The following is a 10,803-nucleotide window of genomic DNA, read 5'->3' on the forward strand; positions in this document are numbered from 1 at the left end:
TACGGTTGATAAGCATGATGATGGCTAAGGAACCATGAAGGTAACTATGTAAATAGGTGTTTACATATGTTAGCTTCACGAGGTAAGTATCCTATACATATATATGTCATGTATGTGTAGGAGTCTTTTAATTTAGTTTAGTTTTCTTTACTGTTTTTATAAATGAAAAAAACTAACCTTCTGAGTTACTTTGTTATCCTCAGAAGTTTGCTCAGTTTGTCATCATTAAAAAGGGGCAACTTGTTGACCCTTATGAGGTTTTGATGATGATGTTAAGAATTGAGCAAACTTCCATTTAATAAGGATTTTCTAGTGTTGTGATGTTTGCAGGTTCAGTAAGCGTTGAGGGCTGAAGTAGGAACTGAAACAGAGGAACTTTAGAAGATCCATGAGGATACAAGTAAAGTTAGAAGAAGAGTTCCAGAAATGGAACTTCCAGAAGTTTCTTAACAGGAACTTCAAAACGGGTTGTAACGACCTGGTTCTGGTGTAATGCTGGGGCAAACCCTAAGATCCAGAATATATCAAGACTACAGGATTCCAGAACAAGAGTTTCAGAGAAGCAACATGAAGACAGAGAAATAGAAGTATATTGCTCTAGGATTCATGTAAGTATGTTGGACATAAAAGTCGGTCTGGAACAAGTCTATATAGAACCTAGGTGAACTCCAAACAGTCAATGAAATTAGAGTAACTGACTTGTCAGGAACTCGGAGACTGTCAGAGTTCAGGAACCTAATAGGAACTTAAGTGTGCACGTTGTTAAAAGTCGGTTTTAATGATATATATATTTACCTTATACGTGCATATCTTTTAGGGATTTGGTTTTACTGAATAAAGATATTTATCTTCTAATAAATCCCTTTTGGAAAAAGATAAATTTTGTTTAAAAAGTATTTTTAAACTAAAAGATAAGATTGGAATAAAAGCTGATTTTATGCTAAGTTTATCTTATTATTATTGACAGATTTTATTCTTAACAAAAAGATATATTTTCGGAAAACTTGTTTTTAGAAAATATCTTTTAAACTTATCTTTTCAGAAAATCTATCTTTTTCAAGATGAAATGAATAATTCGAGTGTACTATAAATATGCTCATATGTATTCATTCAAAGTTGAGGCTGACGAAGTGTAGTGGTCGTGCTTAATGGTTTTAGCCTTCACCACGAAGCTAAGTCAGTTCTCCTGGTCAAAGTTCCTATCAGGTTTTGGTTACAGTATGTCCAGTGAGTTCCAGACAGGTCTCGAGTGTTCAACATATTAGTTTTATCTCTTTATTCATAGATATGTATTTAGGGATATTCAATGAGATCTTGTAATGGGAAAAAGGGTTTTTGAGTGTTTTGTATTTTGGGGTGAGATTGTGAATTCTCTTAAATTCACACAAGTGATGAGTTTGAAATCTCGTAAAATTCGAGTGGTAGCTGTGAGTGCACAGTGAGTGAAAGGAACCTGAGAAGTGTCTTGGGTCACCTAGGAAGTGTCCTGGGTAAGGGGAGAAAAAGGGTCCTGAGAAGTGTCTTAGGTCTGGTAGGAAGTGTCCTATCATAGAGTCAAGTGTCCGTGGTGGAACTTGCGAAGCAAAGGTCTGTGTAATAGGTTGTACTAGGAGAGTTGCCTATTATAGTGGAATTTGTTTATAAGTCCCAATAGGGCCGAGGTTTTACTTCCAGTTAGGCACTGGATGGTTTCCTCGTAAAACTTGATGTGTGCTTTAAGTTCCTTTACGTTTTAATTGTTTATTTCCGCTTAAGTTCCGCGATTGGAACCTACTACCATTCACCCCCCCTCTTGTAGTAGTTCATCTAAACTAACAATTGGTATCAGAGCAGGTGCTCTTGGTAAACCGGGCAACCCCGAGGAGCAAGTTCCAGGCTATGATGGATATCTACAAAGAATGCAACGAATGGAACTCAACCCTAGAACGTACCCAATACCACGTGAAGACCAAAGTCCGCTTGTGAAGCAGAAGAGATTTAAAGATGAACATCTTTGAGGTAAGTGTCTCGTCTTTGAAGTCTTGATTATATGCATGATATTATGTGTACAAGTTCCTTGCAGTATTTCTAGTTAAATTTTGGATTTTGTTTTGAAGGTTTGCAAATCAATTCTGTGTAACCTTAAATCTGATTTGTAGTGTGAAAAGTATTTGTCAGATTTACAAATTGATTTATTTTTAAAGAATCGGTTTACTAGAAATAGTTCAAGGAACGTATTGTGTAGAATTATGCATATTTGGTCTCTTGGAACCTGGATTACTGCTGTATGGAAACTTAATTCTTTGGGCAAGGTAATGAACGTATATTTTGAATATTTGCCAAAGAATGACCTTATCATGTGTATGTGTTATTCTGAATATTTATTATGTAGACACATGATGTTTATTGTTAGTAAAGATAGTTGGTTTAACCGTAGTTGTTTAATTATGGATTATTAACGTCAATTACTAACATGAAGGTACCCAATATATATTGGGTAACCAAAGCCAAAAGATGACTGATTTTGCAGGCTATATGAGTGAAGACAACTTATTAATAACGATGATCTTTGGTTGTTTGTATATAAGAAATTATGTGCAAGTTCCGCTCACTAGAAAGCCTTTATAAGAGGGTTATAGTAGGTGAAGCGACAATATGGATAAGTGTGTAAGTCACCTATACATCTCTCTGTAAATATTGGTCATGTGCTTTTGGTATGTATTAATCCTTCACAAATTCCTATTGAAATTCAATTCCCTATTCTTATGAAGGTTATTTGTGAATGGATAAAAAGAGAAGTTGTTTTGATGTTTATAATGTATATCATGACAAACTAACTTCTCTTCTAGTTTTGTGCAAGTTATTAATGATTGTTTTGTAGGTTTGTCCATTGAGACAAATTGGTGCATAAAAGTTTGTTCCATTAGGAGCTCAGTGCTTAAATTGGTTGGAACTTGGTGAACTTGAAATGATAGAACGAATTAGGGATACAGGAATAACAAAGCTTCTATATCAAGGTGCTATAGGAGTTAGCGTATACGTTCCTGTAAAGATTCTGGTTCAAGTTCCAGTTAAGTTCTTAGTATTCAAAGTTCCTTGGAACAAAGCATTAATTCCTGTAGCAGACTCTTATGAAGGATGATGAGTTAAGATGATTATCTTTGACTGCGTGTTGGAGATTCATCATTTCGTTGATGGAACGACATCTAAAAGGGAGTACTCTTACAGGAACTTTATGTTTCAACACTTTTATGCTTTAGGTTTTTTCTATCTCTTTTGACTAACCTACTGACATTTTAAAGGCACAAAGGAATCTCTTGGGTTGTGAACTTTCAGGTTATATCTTTTGAATGATAATATGAGGGACTTTGACAAGGTGTTGAAGAATTTGAGATTAAATCAACACGTTCCTCTACCCAAGATACAATGGTCTAAAGGACCAGAAGACATGTTCCAACTTTATGTCAAAAGGAACATGGAAGAGTTGAAGGTTTATAATAGGAGGGAACTCGCATTATCTCGACAGCGAGGTTCCAAAAGAGATGATGATAGCCAAATCAAGGTATCTCTTACTATAAACCTACAATGGAAGAACTTTGACTTATAATACTAACACGAAAGGTAAAATTTCTACATAACAGGAAGTTAGTAAGTCAAGTTCCTATCCCATTGTGAATATTTTTTCTCGTCGAGTTTTTAATGCACATTCTGGTTTTCAATTGCTTGTAACTCTATTTGTTTCATGGCTTCAAGATGACATCATCAATAAAGAGTGGAAATGTCACATATGAAGGGAATCAAAAAGGGAACACATCATTTGTGGATCTCAAGGTGATTCCTAACAACAACCTGACATTTCTAGGTTTTATTGAAGATGAGATACTTCTATGCTTCAAACTGTGAACATGTAAATCTTTTCATGCTTGATAAACCTAGTAGGAACTCGATAATAGGTATATGTATATGTAAGTTCCAAACAGGTTAAGATCGAAAAGCATGAGAATCAAACACATGTTACATTCTCTTTCAACATCAGGAAGATGGTAAGCAACACTAATCCATTGGATCTTAGTGATATGGATATGTTTACCATGTGATATGTAGAGACTAATTGAAAGAGATGTCTTGTTTATAAGTAATGAAAGCAAATGTGCACTTGGTTACTTTTCTTAATAGAAGAGACGATGAATTGTTTGAAAGTCTTTTCTATCACAGGGTAAGTGGCTAAGTGTTCATCATCTATGAGGTTATAGATCTAACAACGGAACCTAGTTCCAGTCATGTTTAGTGTTTGTTGCAGGAACACAGATTGATAACAAGTTTTCAATTTTGAATCATGAAAGACAAGAAGAGAACAAAGTTATATACTAATGGTCTTTGCAGGTTCTTTGGAATAGTTTTCAATGCCTCTTGCTACATCATCAACACTGAAGCAATAGATCTTTGATTAACAAGACACCCTATGTTCCACTTAGGGATGTTTGATGATAGAAGTGCCAAGGCGATTTATCCATAAACGCCGAGAACAGCAAAACATAAAGAGTTTACCCTATCTTATTTAATGTGCAATAAGTGAACATATTTTGAGACTAACATGTTTGTTCCCATCAGACAGGTGATAAAAGGTGAACTCGCAAGTTCTTGAAGAACTATCTGAGTTCCTAGTAAAGAAATATGTCACTAAGAATAACAGCAAGGGATAGCTACATATGTTGAGGAACTTCGAGATGTTAAGTTCCAACTCATGCAGCAAAGTTCAAAGAACTCAATACAAGAAAGCAAGTTCCAACGAAGTTCCAGAGCTGAGATAATATTTGTTCCGACCAGCAATATCTCAACAAACTATGGAACTAAAGTGTCTTTCATGCATATGTAACCAAAGGGAAAACCTTAACAACCAAGGATCAGAGAAGAGCTCGAGATATCAACTGAAAAAGATGGACTTCATAACTCATAGTTGTATAAAAGATAAGTTTGTTTTTAAGGTTGATGTAAACATATAATTGGTTGTTATCAGGTTAGATGTGCAGCAGGAACTTAATAAGCTTAAAAGGAAGAGGATGCATGTCACATCCTGAACCTATTCTAGAACACCTAAAAAGGGTCGGAGATTAAAAAGGGTGTTCTGGAAAATGCTTATTGAGTAAGGCACGTGGATGGAACAAGGCCAGGTTGGTTCTTAAAAGAAACAACCAATACAAAGGTATGTATTGTCTTTAAGGAACTTGTTGCGTGTGTAGCTAGACTTGAAGCAAATTGAATAATATTTGTTCTTGCTGTTTATATGGGATTAGAGTTGTACCACATAGATGTCCTGTATGTCTTGATATGAATTTTTGTAGACGTCTATGTGGAACATACTCTAGGATAGAATGCTATCCAAGTTCCTTCTTGAAAATTGAGTTTTAAAAAGTATCAATTTTTGTTTTCAAGATGAACTGAGTTATTAGTAGTACTTGTTTACATTGATATATCTCTGGTACTACTAACGAGCCATTGTGCATTGATTTTTGCTAATTTATGATAAGAAAATATATTTGTAAGCATTAACCACTGACAATGGAACTTGAGTTAGAAGTGGAAGTTCATATTAGATTCGAGATCATCAAGGAACATAACAGCCACTTCAAGAACTCCAAGGTAAGCCATCATATTCAACCAATGCTTTAAAGTTATATTTTTACTGGTAAGAGACTACATAAGATACAAGTTCCTTTTCACATGTCGGCATTAGATGAATTGAATTGATATATTTGTGGTATGAATGCAATATGTGAATTTGTGAATTGATTCTCTTATGGTTTTGTCTTGACTTGTCATATTCTTGTTTATTGCTTAATAGAACAAGACTTGATGAAACATAACATGAGTATAAAGTATTTTTCCCATAAGTTATGTCAAGCTGGGGTTCCTATGCATGTAATACTTAAAGTAAAGAATATGTGCTTATTGTTTATGTGTCACACTTAATTCTTGTGTTGTAAAAGACATACTTACTTGCCTAAGAGTATTAGAGGTCTCATAATAGAACTATGGGTGCTGTCAAACACGAAGTTCCTAAGTTGCCAAAGGAACAATGAAAGAAACTTTGATGGAACAAGACAGGTAAGTTCCCAGACCGTTTACACCTCACTTGTTTAAATTTCAGAGGGAACTAACCTATATTTTAGCCAACTTTCAAGCATCCACGTCATATATCTTCGATCGCAACATTATTCTACAACTCTAAGTTGTGTGTCCGTGTTGCATATACTTTAATTGTCCCATATTCAGAAAATCGAAGATTCTTATTCACCCAATTCAATTTCCTCTTTCCGTTCACACACTTTTACTTCTTATTCTTGATTCCCATGTGCTCTAAGTTTGTTGATCATCTTTTTATGATTTGATGAAACATGAAAAATGGTGATTATATTTTGAGGGGGAAGTTGAAGATAAATAAAGAAGTAAGTACTTGAAAAGGAAGAAGAATGGTAAGGGACTCAGGGGGAATAAGGCAGGAACCAAGAAATCAAAATGGTTCAGATCTGGTTGTGGAACTCAAGTGTATGAGTAAGTAATATCTTCATTGATTTAAAAATGTGTTATTCCAGGAAAGTATGCAAAATTTGTATAATGACACCCTTTAAAAAAAAAAAAAAAAAAAAAAAAAAAAAAAAAATAAAGAAAAGAAAAGAAAAAGAAAAGGGTGATCAAATATTTAATTTCCTGGATATCTAAAGATGAAGAATATTGACTTTGATGTGGAGTACTCGTATACTTGGTGAGCTAGTGAAGGAACAACGACAAACGTTGAAGGAACTTGGCTATGATGAAACTGAAATCTATTTAAGTTCCAGTATGCAGAATGTTCCTCAAAGAAGTTGGTGGTAGAAGTAAGGGAATTTGGTTATCAATTGGTAAGATGAATATGTGTTGTGTTTAGCAGGAGGTTCAAGAGTATGAAATGAAGAACAAATGTGGAGAACCTTATCATCTCAAAAGGTCTAAACGAAGAGCACAAATTCCATTTCATGTTCCCTCTACTTATTTTGTTCCATATGCTTCTTTATATATCGTTTGAGCTTGCGCTTTCATTTGTCTATTCATGCAGTCCATTCCTAACTTTTTAGCTCTGATATTTACTTGATTCTTAACCTCTTATTTGTCAAGTTCAATTAAGGGTTTTGAAGTTGGGCCTTTGGATTGTGAGTTGGAAATTAGTGTGAAAATGGCATCCGTGTTTGAAAAGTGAGTAACTTGAGGCTTTTAGGAACAACAAGTGTTTAACCATTATATATTTACTTATTATATGGTGGTAGGTGTGACATATGACTTTAAGTGTGTATAATTTACAAAAAACAAACATGTGGAACAATACCCTTTTTGATAATGACAAAAGGGGGAAGAATATGTATGATGCTTATGGTATGCAGTAATTAAGTCTAAAGTTCTTACATCATGATCGTTGAAAGTATATATATATTGAAAATGATGTGTATTGCTAAGTTCCTAACTATGTTAAGTTCCTGTGTATGTTCTTAACTTGTTCATAAGTTATTTCCTTGAAAAACTAAGGGGGAATAAATGTACAACGATTATCCTTTAATATGTGATAAGCATCATTAGTTTGTCATCATCAAAAAGGGGGAAATTGTTGAGCAATTAGGTTTTGATGATTATAAACTAATGATGATTATCTATCTAACGTGTATGTTAAGTTGTGCATAGAAAGAGCAAGTTATGTTTGGAACAGGATACAAGGAACCTGAGCAATGACAAGTATATATATAAGGAACTTGAGCAATATAGGATAAGCAATAGAGGAACAAGAACAATGATAAGTGTTACGGTTGATAAGCATGATGATGGCTAAGGAACCATGAAGGTAACTATGTAAATAGGTGTTTACATATGTTAGCTTCACGAGGTAAGTATCCTATACATATATATGTCATGTATGTGTAGGAGTCTTTTAATTTAGTTTAGTTTTCTTTACTGTTTTTATAAATGAAAAAAACTAACCTTCTGAGTTACTTTGTTATCCTCAGAAGTTTGCTCAGTTTGTCATCATTAAAAAGGGGCAACTTGTTGACCCTTATGAGGTTTTGATGATGATGTTAAGAATTGAGCAAACTTCCATTTAATAAGGATTTTCTAGTGTTGTGATGTTTGCAGGTTCAGTAAGCGTTGAGGGCTGAAGTAGGAACTGAAACAGAGGAACTTTAGAAGATCCATGAGGATACAAGTAAAGTTAGAAGAAGAGTTCCAGAAATGGAACTTCCAGAAGTTTCTTAACAGGAACTTCAAAACGGGTTGTAACGACCTGGTTCTGGTGTAATGCTGGGGCAAACCCTAAGATCCAGAATATATCAAGACTACAGGATTCCAGAACAAGAGTTTCAGAGAAGCAACATGAAGACAGAGAAATAGAAGTATATTGCTCTAGGATTCATGTAAGTATGTTGGACATAAAAGTCGGTCTGGAACAAGTCTATATAGAACCTAGGTGAACTCCAAACAGTCAATGAAATTAGAGTAACTGACTTGTCAGGAACTCGGAGACTGTCAGAGTTCAGGAACCTAATAGGAACTTAAGTGTGCACGTTGTTAAAAGTCGGTTTTAATGATATATATATTTACCTTATACGTGCATATCTTTTAGGGATTTGGTTTTACTGAATAAAGATATTTATCTTCTAATAAATCCCTTTTGGAAAAAGATAAATTTTGTTTAAAAAGTATTTTTAAACTAAAAGATAAGATTGGAATAAAAGCTGATTTTATGCTAAGTTTATCTTATTATTATTGACAGATTTTATTCTTAACAAAAAGATATATTTTCGGAAAACTTGTTTTTAGAAAATATCTTTTAAACTTATCTTTTCAGAAAATCTATCTTTTTCAAGATGAAATGAATAATTCGAGTGTACTATAAATATGCTCATATGTATTCATTCAAAGTTGAGGCTGACGAAGTGTAGTGGTCGTGCTTAATGGTTTTAGCCTTCACCACGAAGCTAAGTCAGTTCTCCTGGTCAAAGTTCCTATCAGGTTTTGGTTACAGTATGTCCAGTGAGTTCCAGACAGGTCTCGAGTGTTCAACATATTAGTTTTATCTCTTTATTCATAGATATGTATTTAGGGATATTCAATGAGATCTTGTAATGGGAAAAAGGGTTTTTGAGTGTTTTGTATTTTGGGGTGAGATTGTGAATTCTCTTAAATTCACACAAGTGATGAGTTTGAAATCTCGTAAAATTCGAGTGGTAGCTGTGAGTGCACAGTGAGTGAAAGGAACCTGAGAAGTGTCTTGGGTCACCTAGGAAGTGTCCTGGGTAAGGGGAGAAAAAGGGTCCTGAGAAGTGTCTTAGGTCTGGTAGGAAGTGTCCTATCATAGAGTCAAGTGTCCGTGGTGGAACTTGCGAAGCAAAGGTCTGTGTAATAGGTTGTACTAGGAGAGTTGCCTATTATAGTGGAATTTGTTTATAAGTCCCAATAGGGCCGAGGTTTTACTTCCAGTTAGGCACTGGATGGTTTCCTCGTAAAACTTGATGTGTGCTTTAAGTTCCTTTACGTTTTAATTGTTTATTTCCGCTTAAGTTCCGCGATTGGAACCTACTACCATTCACCCCCCCTCTTGTAGTAGTTCATCTAAACTAACAATTATTATGATAGAAATTTTTCTTTACGATAGAAACAATGGTTGAAATAGTCTTCAACAAATTTAACGCGTTGATGGAAAATTATTTATTTGGAAAATTTGGATCGGATTCGTCCACATCATTATCTTTTTCCATTCTCCTTTCTACAAATTCTTATACGAAGTATATATTTAGTCTGCTACATTATTAGTGGATGGTATGACCAACTCGATCACGTGTATGACGGTTAATAACAATTAATTGAGTACTAGGCCAAGGGTTATAGCAATGATCAATTGGGTTTTTCTAATAGATAGGGGTTACGTTTATCTAATGGAGATAAAGGAATTACTCATATAAACATCTAGAGTTATTATTTTACTAGCTGAAATAATATAAACAAATAGAGTTAATTTTGTTTTTAATTATTCTATGTTACTTGTGTTGTTATAGGTACACCATACACTTCGGGCCTGTTCCGATTGACTGAACTCAGCTGAACTGAACTGAGCTGAACTGAACTCAACTGAACTGAACTGAACTGAACTGAACTCAGCTGAACTGAACTGAACTGAACTGAACTGAACTGAACTGAAATGAATATTTTATAAGAGAAGGAAATTAGGAGCTGAGCTGAACTGAACTGAACTGAACTGAACTGAACTGAATTTCAACGGAACAGAACAGACCCTTCGTGTTACTTCTCGTTTCGTTATTTTAGCAACAATAAGTTAATGTAATAGCCACTAACTAATATTTTTTTTTTATTTATTTAGACTTTGACTTAGGTTGATTTTTTCTTGTTTATGGAACATACGCTTCTATCCCTTTTTGTTTTTGCTCCATATATATGACTCATAAAGCTTTCACATAAACTGCGTTCATGGTGCAAATAAAAGGGATTAAATGAGTGATTGAGTAGGAAGTAGCTAGTGGATCACATATTCCATTATCTAGTTGGGGTCTTGGCCTAGCTGGCTTTTAGCTAAACTTGTTAATTAGGTATAATTTTCTACTCATTTAATATTAAACCATCCCTACATGAATCCACCTCTATGTACACTCGAATTTATATAAAATGTGTTGTAATTTGCCTAAGGCCTATTGAAGTAATCTTTTGATTAAGCAAGAAAAAAGCATTTTTCTTCATATTATATTATTACTCTGTTGGCATGGCTTTCTTTATTCTAAATTTCCCAAT

The sequence above is a fragment of the Chenopodium album genome, chromosome 6, assembly GCF_948465745.1.
Source record: "Chenopodium album chromosome 6, dcCheAlbu1.1, whole genome shotgun sequence".
Taxonomy (NCBI): Eukaryota; Viridiplantae; Streptophyta; class Magnoliopsida; order Caryophyllales; family Amaranthaceae; genus Chenopodium; species Chenopodium album.